Source organism: Pavona decussata, unplaced genomic scaffold, assembly GCF_977016875.1.
Source record: "Pavona decussata unplaced genomic scaffold, jaPavDecu1.1 SCAFFOLD_168, whole genome shotgun sequence".
Lineage (NCBI taxonomy): Eukaryota > Metazoa > Cnidaria > Anthozoa > Scleractinia > Agariciidae > Pavona > Pavona decussata.
In genome coordinates, this window is record NW_028145579.1 from 955,734 (window position 1) to 970,339 (window position 14,606).

The 14,606-nt window shown below is 39.3% G+C and overlaps 1 pseudogene; it reads left to right on the forward strand.

The window, feature by feature from the left end:
- The first annotated feature begins 4,208 nt into the window (after positions 1–4,208).
- LOC146464210 (uncharacterized) lies at positions 4,209–6,465 on the forward strand (annotated as a pseudogene).
- The last annotated feature ends 8,141 nt before the right edge of the window (positions 6,466–14,606 follow it).

Sequence of the window (14,606 nt, forward strand, 5' to 3'; positions counted from 1 at the left end):
GACGGTCTTAACTAGAAAGCAGAGAAAGAAAAGAAAAGCACAGTAGTCTGGTGCTGTTATTACACTGGCAAACCAGTGTTGAGAGGCCACCGTGATTACAAAAACCGGCCAGTAACTGGTTGGGCGCAATGAAATACATGTATTTTACAACAGGGTGCCCAACTTGAACATTAGAGCAAAATACTTGAAATTTTGTAGATGCGTTCCTAAATCACTCTATGCTCTTTTGATTGTTATAGAAATATATTTGTGTAAGGTAATACCCGGACTGTTCGATGTTTTATCTGTAAATTTAAGCTCCAGGAAGTTTCAGGAAATGGAATTTTATCACCGGAATTTACTAACTGTTGTTGGTCGTGCGAAGGTCTGTAGATTGCCGCAAACTTAAAGCTTTTATTTAAGTTTCAACTCTTTTCGCGTTTTGCTCCGACCGTTTTGCAGCGCTAATAGTGGTTTCTTAGCAGTTTATGGGTGTTTAACATTTCAGCCAAAAAGATTATTATATTTGACTCTGCTAAGCCCATGAAAGGAAAAAAAATCTGGAAAACATGGGCGAAAGAAGCGATATACACATTGAAGTTACATGCCTGTATATTTATTGCAATTGCAATATTATCATACATATGCTTCCATCTCACATTAAAAAATGCCGTTTTTGATTAAACGTTCAGCTACTCCATGCTCTTGTAGTCCCACACGCGTTTTTCGGCTGTTTTACCGTGTTTTCTATCGACTCTGTTGTTTTCAAGTTCTCTCTATCGACTGCACGTTTTTCAGTGTTGCTTATTCTCTGGTTTCTGAATCAAATGACGTATGATCCATCAACCATTTTCGCTTGTCTACAATTGGATGAAATGCGTCACGTGGCCAACATGCTCCAAATAAAAGCGGATGATGTTACCAAGTAATATTCTCCAGAATTTAAAACTCGAGTTGTGCATAAGGGGAGAGGGGAGCGTGTAACGAAGAAGAAATAACAAACTTCCCTTATTTAAACCTTCTTTTACACACATTTCTAGTGGTATACCCTATAAAACGCACGTAGACTGATCAGTGCAATGAAATTGGTAGTTGAAATAGCAGGACTTTATATATTTGGAAAGTTCAAGAATTTGGAGGAGTTTTTTTGGCTGTGTTTTGCTGTTGAATGGAGATAAGCACAACAAAATACTCGTTCTCAAAAACGAGGCCAGAAAAAGCTAAACATTCAAAGCAATAACATGCGAGGCTTTACCTTCGTTTAGTTCAAAACCTTAAGCATGAGCTGATTTTCTTTGTTGGAAATTTAATATCTGTTTTTTGTAACTCAAGTTGTTCTCTCAGAGATTTGCTCTCGGGGAACTGTTCACGGAACGGTTAATGGCCAAATGATTCTTGTATAGTTTTGCCTTAGATAAAGATTGTTAGCGAATTAGCCCGGCGCGGATCGAAGGAATACTACGACTATTTTGTTTTCTTCTTCTTCCACCTACTTCACTGATTTCATTTCATTTTCCGCTCGGGCAAAATTTAATTCTTCAACAGTAAAACTTTTAAAACTTCAGTATTCTCCTCACTGGTTTACGTACGTTTTCTTTGTTGCCATTTTGGAGAATTTATTTCAACGTCAGGACATTTCCTCTACGTTAATGCGCTAAATGGCGTAACATCCTCTTTTACTGACTTGAAAAGATTAGTGCAGGATAAAATAGAACTAATAAAATATACATAGCGATCACCTCGGACAAACAGAAACTTTTCTCTGTGAAATGGTAGAATTTTGCACACATTTGTTGATTATAAAGCATCGTATAAACTTTAAAAGCTTTGCAGTTTTGTAGACTTAATAATATTGTAACGTAATACTATAAGTTATGTTAGGACTGTTGAAATTGATGCCATATGTCATACCACTTATCAGTGTTAAGCTATTGTTTTCAAACAATACCTACATTTTTTTCAATTTTTCAAACCGCTGTCGTAAAAGTTAAAATTTACGGCGTTTCTGAGTGACAAAGAAACTTTTTTTGTCTTTTACAACAACTTTCAAAATTCCCGCTCGCTGATCGGCTCGTAGTTATTGTCTAAAGGAGCACAGAAAATAAACATTACCTCAGATTAACGCGCGCGCTTTCTCAACGGAGATAAAGCCAATCCCGCTCAGTTTAACATTTTCCATGTTATTGTTAAAAAAAAAGTGGACGGCAGTTTTCTATGGTCTTTCAAAACTCATTAATAATTCATAATCCCATTGATCTATCAAATGGTCGATAAAACATCACGTGCAGTGGTTTTAAAATCCTATAAAACCTCCTCCTTATTAGTTGGCGGTGTTTAATGTTTATCTCGTATCCTAATTTCCAACGTTCACAAAAGCATCTTTGTTATGAACTCTGTTGACACACACTTTTCCAGGAATGTTTTTGAAGCCGTTCAAAAAACTCGCAGCACGTGTTTTATCGGGTCTTAAACCGCTCGGCTACGCGTCGTGGTTTTAAATCCTGATAAAACACTTTTGCTCGTAGTTTAAACGTTTCATAGACCATAACATGAGGTCATAAAATGTTCAAAACTCAAGCGGAACGGCTCGTGGCTCCACTTGAGTTTTGAACAAATGTAAGTTTCTAATATAAAGACGCCTGCGTGAGTTAGAGTCCCTTAGATATCTTAACTTTTCAATACGATTTTTGATTACAATTGGTTGCTGAGCTCTTCTTAGGATAAAAAAAACGCCCGTCGATGAAAGCAGGAATGTTGAACTTTCTGGAACATCCCGGAAAATGAAATAGAAAGAAATATATTAATGAAAAAATAAAAATAGAAATGAAAACTCACTTAAATGAAACAAACTTAATTGGAAAAAAAAAAACAACAACAAAAGCAAATAAAACAGCTTAACGAGAGTAACACAACATCAACAAAACACACAACCAATATTCAATTTTACTAAGAATAGACCATTAGACGCACCAATTACTTTTTACAGTCTTCACAGCCAATAACATCACGGCTTACTGACGAAACAACCAATAACATCTCCTCTTCGTTGAGCAATCAGGTCAACAACCAGAGACATTTATGCAACAGTACTAACGTTCCACAATTTACTTGACTCTGAAGATGACTTAAGCTCGGGTTGTTGAAACGTCAGTCAATATCACCTCAAACAGTCCTTGTCAGGACTACACTCACCCGGATGCGAATCCCTCGCGCGTGTTTTAGCCTTTTTAAATTAAGCTTGTACCAATGTGTCTTTCAGAATTAAAATTGGTTTTCAGTTTAACGTCTGTGCTACTCCAGTGTATTTGTATCGGTCTTGGAGGATTTGATAGAACGTTGTATGTTTAACATCAAAGGTCATTTCTGCATGTTAAGTTCTGTTTCTCCTATTTTTAAATCTTTTCAATTTGAATATGTCCTCTTATTTAAGGTGTTTAACGATTGTGTTTTTGAAACCTTATATATAAGGCTTTTCAGCAAGGTTTGCGGGTTAAGAGTGCATCCACGATAGGACCAGGCAGGGGCTGCACCGATTTCAACAAAACTTGGCCAGTTTGAAGGAGTCGACCCAAAACTACTTCAGTCTAAGTTTAAGGAAATTTGGTCAAAACCGCGGTGAGTTGACCACCCCCTTGTTTTTTTAAACAAAAATGACCAAGAATCACCTAAAAATAGTCAAAAGTATAAGGTTCTACAACTATAAGAATTCAACCAAATGTTTTCAAATTTTCAGCGAATGTTGCCCTACCGAAAGACAATCTATTGTCTACGTTTCGTTCTTCCACGAATAGTTCCTATCACACAAGTCGTTTCAGCCAAGACCCCCCTCTCACCCAATTGTGAAAACTGTTAAAATACCCAAAGTTTAGGCCAAAATATCTCCAGTGGCAGAGCATGCTTCAAAAAACGGAGTATACCGTCTAAAAGGTGAGACATTATACTAACATTATCTGCAAAAAAATCTTTGGGCACTCGCTAAATAATTCCACAGGGTGGCTGCAAACACTTCATTGTCCACCACAGGCTACGCTTTAATATTTTTCATCATAACGCGCAAATTCGGCAATTATGACACAGCATCAGACAGAAAATTCCACAAAATGGTTACACACCATGAACTTTAATAAAATAAAACCATTTCTATATAATCGCTTTAAAAAAAACTTCGCCCACCACAGGATACCCACGTCAGTTTTCCTCTTTTTTCATTATAAACGCGCTAATGACATAGCAACAGACAGAAAATGCCGCAAATTGGTTACACACCAAAATCTTAAACGAAATAGAACCATTTCGAAGGCTTTTGTTTGTCCTAAGCAATGAAAATAACAATCGGCAGCTTAATGATGGCCTCTATCATTGTATAAGTGAACTACGCGACAGGAATTACTCTTCGCTAAGTCACGCACGCGAGTCACACAACACTATCAAAATGCCTACATTGTCTGTACTTGAACGTTAGAATGATTGTATAATTAAATTTGCTTTTGTTCGTCTAATAAAGGAATAATACATTTGCTTGAAATTTGCACGCCTGACATCGCATCTTGGTACAGAAAGCTTTATCAGAAAGACCTCGCTCTACTGAAAATAAATTGATTTGCTTGCGACTCATTGTTGGTTGCCTAATACGCCTAAAAAGGAGAAAAGCGTTTGGCTGTAAAATAATCCCTAATAATTTCTTTCTGGCAAGCGCATACATCTTTGTAATTTGATAGCTTGATTCGATCTTCCGTAATAAACCAGATACATCAAAAGGTTGTTGAGATTCACAGGCTTTCTATGAATAGACTGTTGATTGCGAAAACGTGTGCACATGCATGGATTGTATTTCAAATTGTTCCTTACCTACGCCGATCAGTTAGAGGCATACGATACAGACGTGAAAAGGTCTCTGATTAAAAACAATGTCACAGTTTTCGTGCTCTTTTTCTGTGCACTGTAATAGTGCGTGTGATGTATCAACTAGATACCTCTATCCCTACTTCTCCCCTTCTTCTCAGTGTTCCAAGCTTTGGACAGCGCGTTAGTGTCCGCATAGCTCGTTACTGACTTCAGTGAGGCTTAAGCTGGGAAAGACATATGTGACCGCCGAGTCGCCGCCCTGAAGAGCCATATTAGGCGCTATATTAATGGGGACAATGACGTCAAGACAGCCAGTGACATGAAAGCTGCTATCGACTCGCATGGGGGCGTCAAAGGCTGCTAACTCAGCAGTGTGCAAGGTTGACGAAGGGTCCCAAAACATGACCAAGCACTCGCTGAGTGGCATACAGTCTTTGAGCAACTTCATTTTCACTGAAAGTGGAGAGATTATTGCTTGGCGGGCCTACAATTTCGGACCCGGAAAGGTCTTTTCCGCGGCGTCGCTGGCGCGTCTCGGTACCCCTCAAGGCCCGACGAACTTACAAGTTCACGAGGCGTTCAGTAGTTCTGACATGCTGACTGGTGCGCCCCTTTCCAACACGGGGGAACAGCAGCCTGCAGCACCTCCAATGGAACCTATAGCCGCAGAAGGGATTCAGCCCGAAGAAGAAGAGAGAGTGGTCTTTGGCTGCCCAGAGGAGGGTTGTATAAAGGCTTACCAAAGTCACAGCAACCTTTTAGCGACACCTTGATGCCGAGAAACACCTCCTGGCGTTACAGAGATAGAGTCCACGTACGACGTGATAAAGAAAAAGCGGGCGGTGACGTGCAAGTCAATTTCTGGTAGCTACAGTCGACTCCCGATAACTCGAACCTTCGCTACCTCGAACCAGTTCTCCTTTTCCTACAGGTCATCTTCTATACAATTTCACCATCGATAACTCGAACTCCCGATAACTCGAACCTTTTTCAATTTCCCTTGAAGGTTCGAGTTGTCGGGGGTTAACTGTACATGGAAGTAGCTCATCCGCCAACATCTGCATCCGCCTCAGTTTCCCATAGCTAGTCTGAAGACGCACCGCCAACAGCTGACATGGTCTTCGCACTAAAAAAGACCAAGAAATCTGTTCATTTTACCACCAAAGTGCGCCAATTTTTGCTTGACGTCTTCCTTCAAGGAGAGGACACTGGAAATAAAGCAACGGCTGAGGATGTAGCAGCACGAATGAGGCTCATGCGAGCCACTGAGGGAACGAAGGCGTTCACCCAAGACGAGTGGCTGTCATCTACCCAGATTTCCAGATATTTCAGTAGATTGGCCGCATTAAAAAGGAGTGGGGCTCTTCATAGAACAGAGGAGGCGAGGCCAGCACCAACAGAACTGGTACCCGATAGAGGAGAAAGCGAAGATGAGGAGGAAGACCCATACGTGACAGAAGCTCCCATCATTAGAACACGGCTTCAAATCAGGAGGGAGCTAGAACTGTAACTTTACTTTCGATCAGAGTGTTTATTTGTTTGATCATATTTATTTTGAGTTTTCTCTTTGATAGGTTTTAAAAGGGGAAGTTCATTCACGCATAGGTCACAAAAACGCGCAGTTGATTTTATTTTCAGTATAGCGAGGTCTTTCTGATAAAGCTTTCTTCATCAAGATGCGATGTCAGGCGTGCAAATTTTAAGCAAATGTATTATTCCTTTATTAGGCGAACAAAAGCAAATTTAATTATACAATCATTCTAACGTTGAAGTACAGAAAATGTAGGCATTTTGATAGTGTTGTGTGACACGCGTGCGTGACTTAGCGAAGAGTAAGTCCTGTCACATAGTTCACTTATACAATAATACAAGCCATCATAAAGCCGGCGATTGTTATTATTTTTATTTTTATTTTATTTAAACTTATTTTATTGTCGAAGTTTGCCTTAATTGCTATTTTCATGGCTTAGGACAAACAAAAGCCTTCGAAATGGTTCTAATTTCATTAAAGCTTTTGGTGTGTAACCATTTTGCTGCATTTTCTGTCTGTTGCTATGTCATTAATACCAAATTAGTGCGTTGTCATGAAAAAAAAAACTGACGTGGGTATCCTGTGGTGGGTGAATCTTTTTTTAAAGCGATTATATAGAAATGGTTTTTATTTCATTAAAGCGTATGGTGTGTAACCATTTTGTGGCATTTTCCGTCTGTTGCTGTGTCATAATTACCGAATTTGCGCGTTATGATGAAATGTTTGGACGAAGTGTTTGCAGCCACCCTGTGGAATAATTTATTGAGTGGCCAAAGATTTTTTTGCAGATAATGTTATTATAAAGTCCCACCTTTTAGACCGTATGCTCCGTTTTTTGAAGCATGCTCCGCCACTGGAGATATTTTAGGCTAAACTTTGGGTATTTTAACATTTTTCACAATTGGGTGAGAGGGGGGCTTGCCTGAGACGACTTGTGTGATAGGAACTTGTCGTAGAAAAACGAAACGTAGACCATAGATTGCATTTGGATAGGGCAACGTTCACTGAAAATTTGAAAAGATTTGGTTGAATTCTTATAGGAGTAGAGCCTTATACTTTTGACTATTTTTAGGTGATTTTTGGTCATTTTGTTAAAAGAAAAAAAAAGAAGAAGAAAAGAAACAAAGGGGTGGTCAACTCCCCCGGTTTTGATCAAATTTGCTTAAGGTTAGACTGAAGTAGTTTTGGGTCGACCCCTTCAAACTGGCCAAGTTTCATCGAAACCGGTGATATAGCTTGTGCCGCCCCTGCCTGGTCGTATCGTGGATGCACTCTTAAATGCGTGATTGTTTTAACTGCCTTTCTTGTTAAGGTTTTTCCTTGATCTCTATTACTCCTTAACACCGAAGTCAAATTCTGGGCAAACAGGCGATACGCAAAATTTAAGGTGGTGTTACATGACTCAAGCTAGACTGTCTTAGTCCATTGCTTTACACGCCCGGAAGCTTCCGCCCCCTTACTCACGCGCACTTCTAGGCAAGTCTAGGCTCTCACAGTTTCCATTCAGGAGAAGCCGTATGGGACTTTTCAAGCATTTACGATAAATTAAAAGCATCCTCATATTTTACTGATCGACAATATCGCTAACCGAATCAGCCATTGCTTTACGGAACGGTAATAAGAACAACCTCTACCTTGAACATTCCAACAGTATAAGGTCTAAATGAAACTATAACCGCATTGAGTTTAACGTTTGAATTACGTTTAAGGTGTCTGAACCAGGGGCGGGTAGACATCTGAACACAGCTTGCACGCGCATTACACGTTCAGTTAATGACGATGTTAAGCGCACGCTAGGGTTGTGGCAAGCAAATACGGCGTAGATAAAGCGATCCCTAAATTGTATATGATCACAAAGTTGAGTTTTAATCTTAATAACCCAGTTTCTCGTTTGTGAACCCTTTTTAATCACCAAGGAAAGCAAGTGAGTTCACGAAGAGCTGTACAGGCCAGCAAATAATCCCCAGACCGGAAATGATCCCCAAATTGAACTGCAAATGATCACCGGACGGGAAATGATCCCCAGATTGAACCGCAAATGATCCCGGATCGCCTCACCATAAATATAGAATGGAATGGACTCAAATTTGGACAGTGGATTTCAACTTTATACACTTCAATTTTTTTTCTTAATAACACCAGTCGTTATATTAATTAATCTACACGAAAATTTCACAACTTTAAAAATTATAATGTAGCAGCTCAGTGCAACAGAACAATTTACTTATAAACTGGAACATACGTCCCTATGTACATAATTTATTTATACCATTACAACGCCTAAAATGTGCACGAATCAGTACGAAATTCGTCATTTTTCAAATAGGGCAAACAATACGAAACAAATTTTGGCACTTAAACTCAAAAATACTTAACTGGAACAGACCAACTTACTCCAATGGGAAAGCCTCTTCAGAGAGTACCACAATTTCGCACTGATGTAGTGACCTTTCCCCGAAGTAACCCAGCCAAGCCACTCCCATCCCGAACGCATTCACTTTAGCGAATTCGTGAATCACAGTGGGTGAGAGACGTACCTTCGACGGATGTCCATTACCCGCGAGTGGGGTGATTATGTTGCCTTATTAGGTCTATATTCCGGTTGCTGCGGTGTCTAACTAAGGAGAAGGCTTATCTATAATCTACCCAAGTAACCATAGCCAAGAAGAAGCTGATTTCGACAGCATTGATTTGGCGGGCCATGAAGCCCATCAAAGCAACTTCCATAGCCTTCAGCAAATGGACGCAAAAACAGCAGATGTACTCGAAGAATTAAAATTGAAGTATGGAGAAGGGCGAATTAATGAAGATCAAATTTGCCTAAAATGAGGGGAAAAAATTGACAGCTATTCCCAGGGTGTCTATGAGTGGGACAATGATCTTCTGCAGGTCTATGCCGACGACAGTGTGTTTTGTGAAAAAAAAAATAATAATAATAATAATTCCTCGCGAAGCGAGGGCCGAAGGCCCGAGCGTAGCGAGGCTAATAAATTTGTCGGGCCGAGCCGGCCCGAGCGGAGCTAAGCCGCGCGAATTCAAGCGAAAAATATATTTATATATCTGAGCTGATTTTCCAGAAGGTGGCTACAGAAATTGACGTTTTTGTTACCTTTTCTTAAGATATTTATTTATTTATTTATTTTTTAGCGTTTCTTATTGAATTTCACATCAGTAACTTAATAGATTACAATGGTCATTAGCAAATATTTATAAAACTAAAATATTTTTCTCCTATCTCCCCCCCCCCCTCCCTCCCTGATTTGCTAGCCTAGCCCCACTCTCTCTCAAACGTCTTCTAACCGCGCAAAGATTTGGCTTTGAATTCGGCGCGCGCTCTGAGATCAGAACTAAGTCATTAGACCTAGTGTTTCGTTTAGCTTCCTAAAGCAAAGTTTTCCTGAGGACATCATTAAGTCTAGTGAGGGAAGAAGTCTTAGGAGTGCAGTTCCTGCCTCGTCTAATATGCTTGCTACCAAAAGTCCTCTTTTAAGCTAAACGGGTAATTTTCAGTTACTCGGGCTTGGACTATTAAAGGCTTGTATATTGTGGGCTTTGCTTGAGGAGGTGACAGTCTTTGGCTTTAAAAAGTAGGTCTTAGGGATGAGTTCTTTTCGGGCAACGTGAAATTTTGGCGAATTTTTCACCCAGCCAAAGACTTAGTATATTTTTGTGGTGGAAAAGGGCGCTAACCCTTCCCTTTTCAAATGTTGATTTCACATCCGGGACTTAAGCTGATATGGAAAACACTAGCAAGAATGGGCAAGGATTTTCTCTTTAAGAAGCGTGAGTTTGAAAAGCTATTCTATTATTTTTCGCCGTTATAACCGTAGCGTTGTTAGGCTAGTCATCGATTAGTCGAGAAGTGCGATTTTGGTCGGATTTCCGGACTCAATGTCATAAATAATTTCCAGATGTTCGTTCAGCGTGATTCTCATTACGTCTTGAACTTATAATTAACACGGAAAATCAATTTAAAACGCTGTCTTGCCCCGATTAAGCCGATTCTTTTGTGGAAGGCTAGTCTTGAGCGCTTAAAGACCGGGTTTTGGTTGAGATTTAAGATGCGTTGGCGCCGTCAATAATTACCAAGTGTTACACTTGTTTAGTCGGATCACAGGTCATGTCTCATCTCACTTGGGTGTCAATGTCACGTCTAATTCCAAAGAAAAGCCCCTCTTTTCTATTTCATAGTATTTCCTGACCTTACTTTCTTGTGATGAACCGTAACTGGAGTATTGTTAATGACTAGCATATTCCTTCAGCATAGAAAGTCTCAAAATGTGCTCAATTTCTGTAACCACCTTTTTGAAAATCAGCTCAGATATATATATGTTTATATGTTTATATCTTTGAAGGTGTCCGCACAGCTGCCTAGCAATAGTGAAAAACAAAGTATGAATGACGTCAGACTGTCTGGCGTCGTCTGAAGCAAGATTTGCATACATCGGAAAAAAGATGCGTGCATGATCAAATTTCAACTGCAATGTTCATCAATATTCACTGGATACAGAACTATCTCTCCAGAATATTTTCCCTTTCTTTTAGAAATCTTTTTTGGTGAAAGATTGCATTGAAGAAATTACACGTTTTGTGCCCGCGGTAAAATAATTTTCCGTGGGAAATAAATTCATCGAACACGACAGCGCTGCACGCCCGTTGTACATTACGTCGCCGCGTCAGAAATAGATTTTCAACCGCAAACTAGCCTGTGGAACTATGAAAAGACCATGCTCATCAAAAAAAATCCTATGCCCCTTTTAATCTTCTTATTTGATGCTACAATACGATTATAGAGGATTTTCCACCCAGCCCCAGCTTCTCGAGGTTTTGCGAGTCACGTATTTCTAGTAATAATAATAATAATAATAATAATAATAATAATAATAATAATAATAATAATAGTAATAATAATAATAATAATAATAATAATAATAATAATAATAATAATAATAATAACAATAATAATAATAATAATAATAATAATAAAAAATGGGAGTCTAATCAGCAAAACAAAAGCGTTTCCCTTCCGGGGATTATTTGCGGTTCAATTTGGGGATGATTTCCGGTCCGGTGATCTTTTGCGGGCCTGTACAAGGCTAACCCCTTATGCACGCTTTTCATCTTTACTGCCACGCATGCGCATTTGACCTAAAAACTTGTGTCTCGGGTTTAGTGGAAATAAACTGTTTTCTAACGAACCGGTCGCTAGAATTTCGTGAAATTTAAAAAACAGTAGTTCTCTAAAAGCGTATCTCGCCAAGAAGCAAAAACCCAAATGTGACAAAACCAAGATCTCTCTGTCAAAATTAAATGGAAATTATAAAGGAAAGCTATTATTTGTGGACGGTTAATAGCTCGCTTCGTTGCCATGGAAACGGTACCTAGTGCAACAACAAGTATCAAAATACATTCCTCCTAAGAATTCCTCCTAGCTTAATCTTGCACCATGCTTATTAGGACATCCAAAAGTGCGCGGTTTGTAAATAACGTTTATTAACACTTGCGTGCTATAAAACTGTGTTCGGCCACCTTAATTGATCACATGGAAAGATGATAGCAAAAAAAAAATAATAATAATCGCAACTGCTTAACTGAGATGCGAACTTTCTGCGAGGTACTTAAATTTTCTATTTGATCTTTAATCCTCAGTTCAAAATATATGTTTCATACATTTACATTCATTTATTCATCCTTCACAAGTATATTATGAACTCACAATATGACCAGCTCCCAGTTGGCTTGATAGCTTGGTTGGTAGAGCAATGCATCGGCTTCGCAGACGTCATGGGTTCGAATCCCGTTCAAGCCTGCATTTTTTTCAGGCTTTCTTTTCGCAACTTCTTAACTTGCGTACTAACTGCGAGGATCTTTCTTCCGTTTGAAAAGTAAATATCAATCGCCAATAGCCGTCGGCCGGATAAAGGACCCCTTTACACAGAGATTTTTCTCTAATTCATCATATATTCTGGTTGAGCTGATTTATTAATTTATTTTAATTCAGCCTGTGTACAGCCGCCCCCTCCTCTCAGGTAAAATCGGTGAGAGAGACCCGAGGGCAACAAAGGAGACGACTGTACGCAAGCACTTTTAATTTAATCTGACTCATTTTTCAGTTTTTATATATATACCTGGATTTTTGAAAACGTAGCCCCCACAAATTGGGCACATTTTGAGACCTTCTAGGCTGAAGGAATATGCTAGTCATTAACAAGACTACAATTAGGGTTTATCACAAGATTTTAAGCAAGGTCAAAGAATAGTATGGGAGAGAAAAACGAAAGAGGCTTTTCTTTGGAATTAGACATGACACTAATTAAAAACATCTGCATGAAATGAAACATGACCTGTGAACTTCCTACAAAATGTGTCAGAATTTAGCGATGAATAACCGCGCCAACGCATCGAAAATCTCGCCCTAAACCCGGTCTTTTAGCGCTCAAGTCTAGCTTTCTTTAACAGGAACGGCTTCTTGAGAGAAAGACAGCGTTTCAAATTGATTTGTTATGTTCATACTAGATTCATGCTGCACGCGAACTAGAATCACGGCGACCGAACATCTGCAGGAGACTATTTATGAAACTCGAGAGCGGAAATACCACCCAAAATCGCATATCTCGACTAATTGATCACTAGCCTAACGACGCTACAGTTACAAGGGTAAAAAATAATCGAATAGCTTTTCAAACTCACGCTTTTTGAAGAGAAAATCCTTGCCTATCCTTACTAGTGTTTTCCATACTAACTTAAGTTCCCGGATGTTGAAATCAACATTTGAAAAGGGAAGGGTTAGCGCCCTTTTCTACCACAAAAATATACTAAGTCTTTGGCTGGGTAACAAATTCGCGGAAATTCCACGTTGGCCGAAAAGAAATAATCCCTAAGACCTACTTTTTAAAGCCAAAAATGGATTTAGCTGCGTGTCGGCACGCACTCGCCAGTTCGCTCCTTTTGTTTAGGGTGCCTGCTCCCGGTTTGCAGATGATGAAAAATTTTTCTGTTATGCAAAGGTTGCATCTCTTTGTTACATTTGAATATGGCCTGGCACGGGCCATTATTTTTGCAGGTCACAGTGAATTCTCTTTTGGCATCGGACTTACCGCGAACCAATTTAAAACAAGATTCCGAAACCACACGGCTTCATTTAGAAATGAGAGCAAACGGAACACAACCGAGCTGATTAAACACATCTGGTCCCTAAAGGACGCCAAAACAGAATTCACTGTGACCTGGAAAATAATGGCCCGTGCCAGGCCATATTCAAATGTAACAAAGAGATGCAACCTTTGCATTACAGAAAAAATTTTCATCATCTGCAAACCGGCAGCAGGCACCCTAAACAAAAGGAGCGAACTGGCGAGTGCGTGCCGACACGCAGCTAAATACTTGATCAAGCATGCTTGAACCATCACCTTATAAAAGGAGCGTTAGTTAGTTAGTCAGTATTTCATGCACCTGACGAGAGAGGACCGCAAGGCCCTTTCGAAACAGTTCTGTAGTGCAATGTTTTAATTTTTCTTTTCCTATATAATTTAATTTATTACAAAGCTCCAAGATTGTAGAGCACTCTTCGACTCAAACATAAAATATTTCTACACTTCTTATATATATATATATATATATATATATATATATATATATATATTTTGCACAGATCCAGCCACGGATATTTACCAGGGTGCCTGCTCTAAAGTATCACGAGCGTAGATATCACGAAGAATGCACTTGCCACAAGACCTTTTATTACGCCGACGCGTTTCGCCGTGCGGCTTCTTCAGGGCACAAAGGTTACACTCAATTATCTCATTATTCTTTGTCCTATTTATACTTTCCAAAGCTCGTTAGCTTTGTTTACGTTCATGTGACGCAATTAATTGCTTAATAAAACTGTTTACTTCATTACAGCCTCAGGTAAAAGGCTTAATTAATTGATTTACGCGCACTGTGAGCTTCGCGCGCTAATGTCATTGTTGACGTTCGTATGACGCAATTAATTGGTTTCTAATGTTCTAAAGTTGTTTACGCCGTTCGCATCGTACTAATTAAACAACTATGGAACGTTCTTAGAACTTGTTTTAGTCCCAAGACTTCATTGAGTGTACTGTCCAAACACACGGAAATTCCTTGGTGTGAAAATGAATATGGTTGTCCATTTTTAGCCATCTCCTCGGTCAGGCAATGGGTATTGTTGACCATTACAAGCCGCTCTTCTTTTCAATCCTATAGTTGTTTCCATCATCCATGTCTTCTAGAT